This window comes from Neoarius graeffei, chromosome 8, assembly GCF_027579695.1.
Source record: "Neoarius graeffei isolate fNeoGra1 chromosome 8, fNeoGra1.pri, whole genome shotgun sequence".
Taxonomy (NCBI): domain Eukaryota; kingdom Metazoa; phylum Chordata; class Actinopteri; order Siluriformes; family Ariidae; genus Neoarius; species Neoarius graeffei.
In genome coordinates this window covers 83,573,773-83,587,238 of record NC_083576.1, presented here as the reverse complement: position 1 = coordinate 83,587,238, position 13,466 = coordinate 83,573,773, and the positions used below count along the sequence as shown (strand labels likewise).

At 40.5% G+C, this 13,466-nt stretch overlaps 1 pseudogene; it reads left to right on the top strand.

Annotated features, from left to right (window-relative positions):
• The first annotated feature begins 485 nt into the window (after positions 1 to 485).
• Positions 486 to 11,412, top strand: LOC132890971 (zinc finger protein 883-like; annotated as a pseudogene).
• Positions 11,413 to 13,466: the final 2,054 nt, after the last annotated feature.

Below are 13,466 nucleotides of genomic sequence, written 5' to 3'. Positions count from 1 at the left end.
TTCTGTTAGAATTTGGTAAAGAAAAAATAAATATATTATTTACCAGCTTAAGGTCGGTCCGTATGGTGAAATACCTTGAGCTCGGCCTTGAATACTGACCTCGGCCCAGAGGGCCTTGGTCAGTACTTTCAAGACGTCAGTCACGGTATTTCACGATACGGACCTCCCAGCTGGTAAATAACATAATAGTGGCAACAGAATGATCAGGCCTGGGCTACGTTCCAAGCTGTCAGATTGATAAAGTGAAAGGAAAGCCCAGCCAGTCATCCATGACCCAAGTGAAAAAGACCGGTTTGGATGAAAGTTTTATCTTATGATGATTTTTTTTTTCATGAGCTAGATAAAAATTTGCTAGAATTCGGGTGAGCCTTTCCTCCATATTCTGAGGTTATCAGGTTGGCTCTCACGATATACGGCCGGGAGCTTATTTTAGTTAGTATTTACTATGCCCCTCCAGACCAGATGGTGGCGGTAAAGCGCCCAAGAACTTCTGCTCCAACTGCCAGAAAACATTGGAGAAGAAAAACCGTTGCCTGTTTCTTGCGGGAACAGCTTAAGATAACAGCGCCAGTCATCATTACGTTAAATATTTTTAATAAAATGTCTTGTGTAGGTTATATCTAATGCAATTAAAAATACAAATGCATTGTTTTGCCTTTGTTTGAATGTCCGTTGCGCTTTAAACCCTGAGGTAAGCGAAAATAAAGCTGTGAGGCCGAATCCCAAATGGGTGTCCATTGTTCAAGTGCACTACATTCAGTATGATGGAATGCTGTGTGCTCCCTATGTAGTGCACTATTTATCCAGTAAGGAGAGATTTGGAATTCGGCCTTTGTGATGTGTTTTAGTGAGCATAACCTGCTTATTTTTGTGTTTAAAGTATTGAAATAATTTTAACTTGTTCAAAGTCACTTTTTACGAGCAGTTTGCACTAATCAAGATAAAAAAACAATTCGTATAAATTTACTTCACCTAGTTTTTTTTGTAGTTTTATGTTTTTGTTTAGCTTTTTAACAATCAACCTCAACATGAATTATTTTTAAATCTTCATGAGCAGCTTTACATAATCCTCTAGTTTTTATTTTTATGGAAATATCAAAGGTGTTAATGATATTATCTTTGTTTAGAGCTGTTATAATGAGTTCAGCAGGAGACAGACAGTGCTCCTCCAGGACCTCTCAGGCTCCTGATCCCTCACAGGTAAAGCTCAAGAATGAGGTTAAAGTGCATATCACGGGTAAATTCAGGAGCAAGATCAATGTAATTCTCCTATTGTATATTAAACTTTGGTCAAATATCTGTTGCATTCTCTGCAATTTTTTTTACGTTGTGCAATACCAGAAAAATTCAGTTGAAATCAAGCCATTTGAGGCGAATTGGTCCGCCTCTGAAAAAACTTGGCATTTGGATTTCCCGGCAAACATTGATTTTCGTGACGTCACGTGCGGGACGCCTCCTTCTGAATCCTACGTCAGCGCTGCTTTGTTTATGAGAAAACGACCTGGTGGTTTTCTGCAAATTTCTTCAACGTTATCGGGTAATTATTAAAATGGTTAACAGATGTATCATAGGAGGGTGTAGCAACACCAATCTTGATGGGATTAGTACTCATCGTTTTCCAAAAGACTGGACAATGAGAGAGAAATGGGAGCACTTCGTGCGAGGCACCCGGAAAAACTGGGAACATGCAGCAGACCACAGCATCATATGCGGGGTTCGCTTCATAAAGCCCGATGACTTTGAGAACTATTTGCAGTGGGAAATGGGCTTCAAGAAGCAACTTGATCTGAAAAAAGAGGCAGTTCCATCTGTTAGAATGCCCAAAGCAACACCGTCTTCATTTGTGTCAGCGTCACCAAAGGAGCCAGCCGTGTTCATCTCCCCGACAGAAGGCGAAGTGCCGCATCCACTGAGGCCCTTGAAGCCGAGGACCAAGCAGAGCCGAGAAAAAGACCAAGAAAATCGGCAGTTCATAAGTTGACTGTTGCCAGGGTAAGAAATAAGAGAGACTATACTCTAAATTAGGTGTTCCTGTGTTTGTCTCTCAGCCTGCTGGCGGATCCTCACTTGATGTCACGAATCTGGATCAATATGGCTCCAGACGCCCTTGGGATTTTTCCAGACGTGTTTTGTTATTTTATTTTTTCCTGCTGTAGACAGATGGCCTTGTGCAAAATTACCCTTCTGGATGAGTGTGTAAAGGGACATACTTTCATATAAAAAAAATGAAATTGGTCCAGAATATGCACTTTAACGCTTGACCAGTCTTTGTATTTTGCTGCCTTGTTTCTCTGCCAGCCTACAAGCTGTCCTGCTAATCACCCAAAACCTAATAATACCGAAGGCCCTTCTCACACTACAGCTTGCGATGGGTTTGCAAATACTTGGCGATGAGAAATTAGTAGCATCGCCACCAATCTTGTGATGCAAGGCAAATGTCAGAGTTTCGCGAGTTGTTTTTTGGTGTCCCTGTCTTGTGAGTGACCAACAGCGTTGTGAAAAATGCCAGTGCCTGCATTAAAATTTGGTGGCGAGGTTTTCGCTGACAAACTAAGTAGCGAATACTCGCAGGTGGGTTTGGGAATACTTCCTGAAGCTCGGGGAACCTTCTTTGAGCCTCTTGAGATGTATTTGTCTTGAATCCACGTCCACGACGCTCGCAGGAGACTCATCAGCAGAGCGGCTTGGCATAGCCCAATCTTCCCCGAGATTTAAAAAGTGCATTTACATTTGGGTATTGTTCGGAGCGCGTTGTGCACGCTCTTGGAACCCAGTTATTATGGAAAACGCCTGATGCTGATTTGAGCGCAATCGGCACGCGCATATGACACCATTTCCCCAGAGGCTTTGTTTAATATTTTGTCAAGTATGCAACGTTAGCAGATCTAAGTGTAGGAAGAATGTTTATTAACAGGTGTGATACTTGCAAAAAGAAAATGTGAGGCAAGGCCAGAGTAACAAAACACAAATGAAATCAAAAGCAAAACACAAAGCAGAGTATTTAACCAGAGTCATAATCATGGCTAGAAACAAATGTGATGATGATGATACTTCGCAAAGTCTCTGTGAATACACCATCCTTATATGTGCATCCTGATTTGAACTCAAATCAGTATCAGGTGTTTCCCATAATGACTGGGTCCCATGATCGCGCAAAACGCACTCCGTGAGAGTGCATAGCCGCACAAACTGCACCAGACTCAAGTGCGTGAAGCTGTGACGGTCAAGTGTTCGCCTGCTGTGTGACCACAACTTTTAGCTCACATGTACCTTGTCAAGCATTGCCACCAAAACGCCTCATTTTAATCGATAACCCATTGCAAAGCATTGCGAGCTGTAGTGTGACCGTAGCGTAATGAAAAAGGAAATCTGAAGTATTTTCTGAATAAGTGTTATTCTTGTTTGCTCTTTAGCTGTATGAAGACGTGAAAATCGAGTTTTCAGATGGAGGGACATCTGAAGTGTCAGGAATTTGTGTGAAGAAAGAAGAGACACTGGAGTTGAACATCTACAACCATGGAAACAACTTTGAGAACGCACCTGAAGTTCTCTCAATTAAAGAGGAAGATCTTGACAATAAAGACTACCTCTGTACGAGATCAGGAGCTCAGTAACACTCTCACTGATTATTCTACCTGACACAGTATCTAGTGCACTGAAAGTACAATAGTGGGTTATTTTGAGATGGAACCTCTGTTTCAGATAATTTAATCACCAAATCACGACTAAATTAACTTGCGTCGTTTTTATATTTATAGAGAGTTTAATATCATACCTAGGAGTAAGGAAAACTAAATAATTTTTTTTCTTTAAATACATATATTTAAATAGTTATCCCTACATTTGCTCCAGAACAACACTGGTTTCCAGCTCCATGGATGTCAGGGCTTGTGCAGGTCCTTGAACTCCTCTCAAAGAGGACTGACTCTGGACATGCTCAACAAGCATTTATGGATGTGATGTTCAGGTGTCCAAATATGTGTATACAGGTTTAGGGGAATACTGGTGGTGCATTTTCATAGCCTCATAGCTCTAGGATTGTGGATTTGATCCTGAGCTCAGGTTATTGTCTCTGTTGAGATTTGCATGTTCTCCCCGTGTTTGTGTAGATTTTCTCTGGGTCCACTGGTTTCCTTCAGATATGGGCAAATAGGCTATGCTTGAATTGCCACTAGGTGTGAATGAGTTTGTTCATGCGTGGGTGCATGATGCCCGGCAGTGGACTGGCATGAGTGTATTCTAGTTTACTGGAAAAATGTGTAGCTCTAGAAATGGCAGAAGTGTCAGCATGCTCAAATACGGAAATGAGTGGTGTGGTGAATTGGTGTTGTTGTTTTTTTTCCTCTCTCCCCAAATTCTTATTATTTTTGTTTGTACCTGCCTGCGATTTCCAAACATAGTAGTTGGCCACTTGGTTCTCTTTCCCAAAATACAGAACAAACACGTCGCCTAATTTAAATCAACTGTGACCATGACCAAGCATTTACTAAGGATGCTGTAAAAACAGTGTCTTGCAAAAGTATTCATCCCCCTTGGTGTTTTTACTGTTTTGTTGTGTTCCAAGCTGGAAGTAAAATGTATTTATGGGGTGTTACCACCATTTGATTTACACAATATGCCTATCACTTTAAAGGTGCAAATTATTTTATTTGTTTGCTTGTATAAAATTTGTGACAAACAATTACAATGAAAAAAAAAAAGAAATCTGGACTGTGTATAGGTATTCACCCCCAAAGTCAATACTTTGTAGAGCCATATTTTGCTGCAATTACAGCAGCAAGTTTCTTGGGGTATGTCTCTAGTAGCTGAACACATCTGGCCACTGGGATTTTTTCCCATTCCTCAGGGCAAAACTGCTCCAGCTCCTTCAAGTTATATGGGTTGCGTTGGTGTACAGCAGTCTTCAAGATATGCCACAGATTCTCAATTGGATTGAGGTCTGGGCTTTGATTAGTCCATTCCAAAACATTTAAATGTTTCCCTTGAAACCACTCCAGTGTAGCTTTAGCAGCATGTTTAGGGTCATTGTCCTGTTGGAATTTGAACCTTGTCCTAGTCTCAATCCTCTGGCTGACTCAAACAGGTTTTTCTCCAGGATTGCCCTGTATTTAGTGCCATCCATTTTTCCTTCAATCCTGACCAGCTTTTCTGTCACTGCAGATGAAAAACATCCCCACAGCATGATTCTCAGGGTGATGGGAAGTGTTGGGTTTGCGCCACACATGGCGTTTCCCATGATAGCCAAAAAGTTTAATTTTAGTGCCATCTGACAAGAGAATCTTCTTCCATGTGTTTAGGGAGTCTGCCACATGCTGTTGGGCAAACTCCAAGCTTGTTTTCTTATTTTTGTCTTCATGCAATGGCTTTTTTTCTGGCCACTCTTCCATAATGCCCCACTCTGTGGAGTGTACGGTTTAAAGTGGTCCTGTGGACAGATACTCCCATCTCCACTGTGGATCTTTGCAGCTCCTTCAGTGTTGTCTTTAGCGTCTTTGCTGCTTCTCTAATTAATGCCCTCCTTGCCTGGTCTGTGAGTTTTGGTGGGCGGCCTTCTCTTGTCAGGTGCCATATTCTTCTCTCATGCCATATTTTTTCCATTTTGCTATCCTGGATTTAATTGTGCTCTGTGGGACATTCAAAGTTTGGGATATATATGTTATTTACCAGCTGGGAGGTCCGTATCGTGAAAGACCATGACCGAGGTCTTGAAAGTACTGAGCGAGGCCTTCTGGGCGGAGATCAGTATTCAAGGCCGAGGTCACGGTATTTCACCATACGGACCGACCTCAAGCTGGTAAATAATGTATATTTTTTTTCTTTACCAAATTCTAACAGGAAACGAGAGCGCCCAAAAGGGAAAACCGAGCCAAGCCGAGGCAAGCCACCATTTTGAATCCTCATTCACGACTAATGTAAATTGCTTCCTCCTCGGTATACAAGTGCACTTCCATGGCAGGAAAAAAAAAAACTACAATTTGCCGCCTATGTAGTCCCCTATTTAAACAAAATTGAGTCATTCAGGATTCAGCCATGTTTTTGCTTGCGTTAGCAAGTTAGAGGTTTTTAGCTTTCTCCTGAAATGTTTTCTTTTATTTTTTCTTCCTCAGGGTAGTAAAACTCGCTTTCACTGTGAACACTGTCGTTATCGCTATCCATGCTGTAAAATTAATGCTATTTTGAATCCTCATTCACGGCTGTAACGGAAATGGCTTCCACCTCAGTATACAAGTGCACTTCCATGGCAGGAAAAAAAAAACTACATTTTGCCGCCTATGTAGTCCCCTATTTATACAAATAGGAGTCATTCAGGGTTCAGCCATGTTTTTGCTTGGCATTAGCAAGTTAGAGGTTTTTAGCTTTCTCCTGAAATGTTTTCTTTTATTTCTTCTTCCTCAGGGTAGTGAAACTTGCTTTCGCTGTGAAGACTGTCATTATTGATGTCCATGATGTAAAATAAATGCTATTTTCCTGAGAAATGCTGGCAAAAATTTATAAGATTTTTGATAATCTTATAAATAAATCTTATAAAAAAAAGATAAATGTTGACAAAAAATTCTACTATGTTTGTTGTTGTTGTGAACAAGCGAATTGCCAGAGGTCCGTAACTGGGGTCTGTACCATAGGATACGGACCTGTTCGCCAGCCAATCAGAGCGCAGGATTTGATGGAAACCGCACTGCGAAAAAAATGTATTTATTTATTTATTTATTTATTTAATAACTCAACCCTGATCTATACTTCTCCACAGCTTTGTTTCTGACCTGTTTGGAGGCTCCTTGGTTTTCATATTGCTTGCTTAGTAGTGTTGCAGAGTCAGGGTTCTTCCAGAACAAGTTGATTTATACAGACATCATATGACAGATCATGTGACACTTTGCACACAGGTGGATCTTAATCAACCAATTATGTGATTTATGAAGTTAATTGTTGGACCAGCTCTTATTTATGGGTTTCATACGAAAGGCCGTGAATACTTATGCACACTTTTTAGATTTTTGTTTTTTAACCTTAATTTGTCACAATTTAAAAAAAAAAATTAAATTTGCGCATTTAACAGGGTAGGCATGTTGTGTAAATCAAATGGTGATAACCCCCCCCCCCCCCCAAATCCATTTTAATGTAACAGACCAGGAGAACCACCAAGGGGGATGAATACTTTTGCAAGACACTGTATATTACGTAGCAACACATTTTCATGTTTAATGAACATGGTTTTATTCTTTGTGAAATGAAATGATAGCCTTAAAATATTTTGACTGGCTGTGATTGGAGACCATTTAAAGTATTGGTGAATTTGTAATCAACAGCAGAACTTATGGCCATGTTTAATCATGAAAGTAAGAGCATTTCCTCATGGCTGTGTGGCCAGAAGTAAAGCTTTGTTAGTGAAGCGAATGGAAGAAAAGGCTTCAGTTTGCGAGGGAGCATAAAGATGGTGCAATCGAAAAAGGTCATGTGGTTTGATGAGTCCAGGTGGGTGCAACAAGGTAAGAAGGGAAGTGCATGAAGCAATGCATAATGGCCAATATACAGTGTTATGATTTGAGTTTGCTTCAGTTGATCACGTCTAGGCTCAGCAACATTATGTGCCAATAAATTGAAATTAGTTGATTACTTGAATGTACTGATTGTGTGCCGTAATCAAAGCCAAAGGTTGTCCAATTAAATATTTATTTACTTATTTATTTATTTGGCCAGGCAGTGTGTGTGTCAATGGAGGAACCCTGACAGTCACTGTTTGTCCAGATCAGGCACTGGCATCCCATCAGGTGTGAGGACCAATATGTATAGTCTGACCATAGTGCTCATGAAGTCAGGAACCCCCAAGATCCCCTCCAAGAAGAAGCTTTTATTTTGTCACATGTACACTGAGGCACAGTAAAATTCCTCCTCTGCCTCCTCTTTAATCCACCTGAAGCAGTGAACACATGCATGTGCACACAAGTGAGCAATGAGCATACGCATACCCAGAACGGTGGGCAGCTATGCTACAGTGCCCAGGGAGCAGTTGGTCAAGGGCAATTCAGCCATGATTTGGAGGGGAAAGTGCTGTTTATTCAGGTATGATGGGTCATAAAAAACCAAAAGTTCACTTGGGTGTTGTAGGTCGAGACCATCCAGTGTGCTTTAGGTCATTACTCACAAGGTAAACTATTACTGATGATGGAAAAAGAACATCATCCCATTGACAAATTGCACTTGACACTGAATAAACTTAAAGCTAGTTCTTCTGAAATACTGTAGATTGTACAAGCATTTCACGTCAGTTCCTGGTGAGGACCATGAAGAAAATTGTGTCCTGTCTTTAAACAAAAATATTGTTTGAAAAATAAGTGTAGCATCAAGTGAAAAAGGAATGAAAAATTATTTATAAAAAAGAAATGCACTGTTTTCTTAAAATGATTTGTGGATGGGATCAAGAAACCTTAGTGGATAAGATGAAGGACAGGTTTTTGCTCTTTGACAGTCTGGTTATGTTCGGGCTCATTAATTATTTTTTTGTGAACTCTCAGCCTGAAATGTCTCCTATAGCAATGTGCCAGCCCCAGTGCTGCGTCAATGCTCGTATGCAACACACTAGGGAATATATGGTACGTTGCAGCTTGAGACAGTCCGGATCAGTCACTTACTGTATCTGTCACTTGTTACAAATGGAACTGGCTGGCACACCATCTGAACAATTGCAGCGTGTCCCTTTTTTAATAGACTTGCATTTCTCTTTTAACTAAATGACTGGTCCTAGACATCTTAATTTATGTATTTGTGTTGGCTTACTTCTTTATTAAATCTATTAATATGAATTGACAGTTTTGCAAAATTTCACAGTATTTAATTTTTTTAAATTGGTGTATAATTGAAATTAATAAGCAAATTAAACTTGACAGTATAATCAGTATGTAAGAATGTAAACATTTTGGCCACTCAGATCCATTGGGCTATGGCTAGTGCTGCTCTGAGCTGCTTTTCCAGCACCTTATTGAATCTACCAATACTCCAAGATGGAGGCTCCTGTATCTTAACTCTCAGACTTTCAGAATTGTTTGTTTGGTCTCAGCACCTCAGAAGCTGGCTAAAGCTGCTGTTGAGGATTATTTGGCATTGAAGTAGCTCCTTTGAGGACTGCAGAACTGTATTATTATGATGATGTAAGATGCAGGATCTGTGAGCTTCTCTAATCTGATATGGCACATACTGACCTGTCCCACTTTACTTCATTCTGTGCTGTTTATTTTGCTGTGCTAATCCATCCATCTGGTGGCCGACTTGTTTTCATGGCAGGAGATAACTTCAGAGAAGTGGCAACTGTTTGATGAACTGTCTGATTTGTGTCAATTGAAGTGTCACTTAAGTAGATATGTTCATCACAGAAATCACCAACAGCCCTCTATAGTCCATGCTGGTGACCCTGATCCATGTGAATTTGTAGACAAGCAGATCCATTCCCAGATCCACTTATTCTGTGTTGCTGGTTATTTGAATTACAGATTAGTAAATCTTCATTCATTGAGAATCCCAAATGATTTTACTTAACCTCAAACATTCCTCGACACTGGGGTAGTGGTGTTGCATTTTATAATCTCGTTACATTTCATTTTCACTTTGATATTTTTTCTTTCACTTGTTCAGAAGTCAACAACTCTGTGTTGCAATTCTTTTCCTGCACAACATGACCTTTTTCTTCTGCATCCCAAATTTACCTAGACACAAACATCCAGAGATGCCAGGATGAAGAGTATTTGAAACCATGCAAATCGGAAGATATTAAACATGATCTTCAGATCCCCTCCAAAGGCTCCAGTAGTCAGCCAACATCATCTGATACTCTCACTTCTGACAATGATGTCCAAAAGGATATTCACAACTGGTCAGAACATGGAACAAATTTTTGTCATCAGAGTGCTCAACAACATGAACAAGTTTACCCAGGGGAGAAGCCATATCACTGCTCACAATGTGGAAATTCTTTTACTCAAAAGAGTGCCCTCCAACAACACCAGCGCATTCATGCGGGAGAGAAGCCATATCACTGCTCAGAGTGTGGAAAGAGTTTCACTCAAAAGAGTGCTCTCCAACAACACCAGCGCATTCACACAGGAGAGAAGCCACATCACTGCTCCCAGTGTGGAAAGAGTTTTACTCAAAAGAGTCATCTCCAAGAACACCAGCGCATTCACACAGGGCAGAAGCCTCATCACTGCTCACAGTGTGGAACAGGTTTTACTCATCACAGCGCTCTCCTACAACACAAGCGCATTCACACAGGAGAGAAGCCATATCATTGCTCACAGTGTGGAAAGAGTTTTACTCGTCAATGTGCTTTCCAACAACACCAGCGCATTCACACAGGTGAGAAGCCTCATCAATGCTTACAGTGTGGAAAGAGTTTTATTCATCAAAGTTATCTCCAACTACACCAGCGCATCCACGAAGGAGAGAAGCCTTATCGCTGCTCACAGTGTGGAAAGAGTTTTATTCATCAGAGTTATCTCCAACTACACCAGCGCATCCACGAAGGAGAGAAGCCTTATCGCTGCTCACAGTGTGGAAAGAGTTTTATTCATCAGAGTCATCTCCAACAACACCAGCGCATTCATACAGGAGAGAAACCATATCACTGCTCACAGTGTGGAAAGAGTTTTACTCAACAGATTCATCTCCAACAGCACCAGCGGATTCACTCAGGAGAGAAGCCGTATCACTGTGCCCAGTGTGGAAAGAGTTTTGCTCGACAGAGTCATCTCCAACAACACCAGCGCATTCACACAGGAGAGAAGCCATATCACTGCTCACAGTGTGGAAAGAGTTTTACTCGTCAGCATGGTTTCAAACAGCACCAGCACATTCACTCAGGAGAGAAGCCGTATCACTGCTCACAGTGTGGAAAGAGTTTTACTCAACAGAATCTTCTCCAAAAACATCAGTGTATTCACACAGGATAGAAGCCTCATCACACCGGACACTGTGGACAGCGTTTTACTTGTTAGGGTGATCTGCAAGTTTACCTGTGCATTCACACCAGAGAAGAGCAGTATCACTGCTCACAGTGTGGAAACACATTTGTTCATTCAATTACATTTAAGACACAAAAGTGCATGAACTCGGAGACATTGCATGATTATTTCAAGTTGTCAAATTATACTGTATTTGTTTTATTATTGTTTTGTAATTACAGCAGCACTATACTAGAACAGAACCAGTAAGCTACCGGAACGTTTACTTGCCAGTAAACTCGAGTCACATGTAAATATAGTGGAAATAGAACCAACGTTTTAAGTTCATCAAACCTTTTTGGCAGTTGTCTATTAATATATTATTTTCTGTTGTATTTTTGCATTATTATTATACAAGATTTAATTGTTAACATCAAATCAATTGACTGTGATTTTAGTAAAGGTCTTTGTTCACTCATAATGCATAAGGGTCTGTATTTTGCTAACTCATAATGTATACATATCTGTTCCTTAGGTCATGATGATTTTGTCCATGCTCCCGTTTTACGTTATCTTAGCCTTGGGTGATATCAGTCTCGTCTAGATTGTGTCCTTTGCATGTACACATCAGCATAAGATCAGTACATACATTGTCTTGCAAAAGTATTCATCCCCTTTGGTGTTTTTCCTGTTTTGTCGCATTAAAGTGCTAGTCTTAGGAAAATGACATTACCCCTGGAAATTATACCTTATAAAACTACAACCCCGATTCCAAAAAAGTTGGGACAAAGTACAAATTGTAAATAAAAATGGAATGCAATGATGTGGAAGTTTCCAAATTCCATATTTTATTCAGAATAGAACATAGATGACATATCAAAGGTTTAAACTGAGAAAATGTATCATTTAAAGAGAAAAATTAGGTGATTTTTAAATTTCATGACACCACCACATCTCAAAAAAGTTGGGACAAGGCCATGTTTACCACTGTGAGACATCCCCATTTCTCTTTACAACAGTCTGTAAACGTCTGGGGACTGAGGAGACAAGTTGCTCAGGTTTAGGGATAGGAATGTTAACCCATTCTTGTCTAATGTAGGATTCTAGTTGCTCAACTGTCTTAGGTCTTTTTTGTCGTATCTTCCATTTTATGATGCGCCAAATGTTTTCTATGGGTGAAAGATCTGGACTGCAGGCTGGCCAGTTCAGTACTCAGACCCTTCTTCTACGCAGTCATGATGCTGTAATTGATGCAGTATGTGGTTTGGCATTGTCATGTTGGAAAATGCAAGGTCTTCCCTGAAAGAGACATCGTCTGGATGGGAGCATATTTTGCTCTAGAACCTGGATATACCTTTCAACATTGATGGTGTCTTTCCAGATGTGTAAGCTGCCCATGCCACATGCACTAATGCAACCCCATACCATCAGAGATGCAGGCTTCTGAACCGAGCACTGATAACAACTTGGGTCATCCTTCTTCTCTTTAGTCCGAATGACACGGCGTCCCTGATTTCCATAAAGAACTTCAAATTTTGATTCATCTGACCACAGAACAGTTTTCCACTTTGCCACAGTCCATTTTAAAGGAGCCTTGGCCCAGAGAAGACGTCTGCGCTTCTGGATCATGTTTAGATACGGCTTCTTCTTTGAACTATAGAGTTTTAGCTGGCAACGGCGGATGGCACGGTGAATTGTGTTCACAGATAATGTTCTCTGGAAATATTCCTGAGCCCATTTTGTGATTTCCAATACAGAAGCATGCCTGTATGTGATGCAGTGCCATCTAAGGGCCCGAAGATCACGGGTACCCAGTATGGTTTTCCGGCCTTGACCCTTACGCACAGAGGTTCTTCCAGATTCTCTGAATCTTTTGATGATATTATGCACTGTAGATGATATGTTCAAACTCTTTGCAATTTTACACTGTTGAACTCCTTTCTGATATTGCTCCACTATTTGTCGGCGCAGAATTAGGGGGATTGGTGATCCTCTTCCTATCTTTACTTCTGAGAGCCGCTGCCACTCCAAGATGCTCTTTTTATACCCAGTCATGTTAATGACCTATTGCCAATTGACCTAATGAGTTGCAATTTGGTCCTCCAGCTGTTCCTTTTTTGTACCTTTAACTTTTCCAGCCTCTTATTGCCCCTGTCTCAACTTTTTTGAGATGTGTTGCTGTCATGAAATTTCAAATGAGCCAATATTTGGCATGAAATTTCAAAATGTCTCACTTTTGACATTTGATATGTTGTCTATGTTCTATTGTGCATACAATGTCAGTTTTTGAGATTTGTAAATTATTGCATTCCGTTTTTATTTACAATTTGTACTTTGTCCCAACTTTTTTGGAATCGGGGTTGTACCTTAAAATTTCAAACAGTTTCAATTCACCCTAAAATCAGCTCTCTGTAAAGGGACATCGTAAAGTGATCATAGGTTTTGGAATTTTGAAAAAAAATCTTTCATGGTTGCAGAGATGTGATGACGATGGTGGGGTGTTTACAAAGGGGGGTGAGCCCCCCTTTGGGCTTG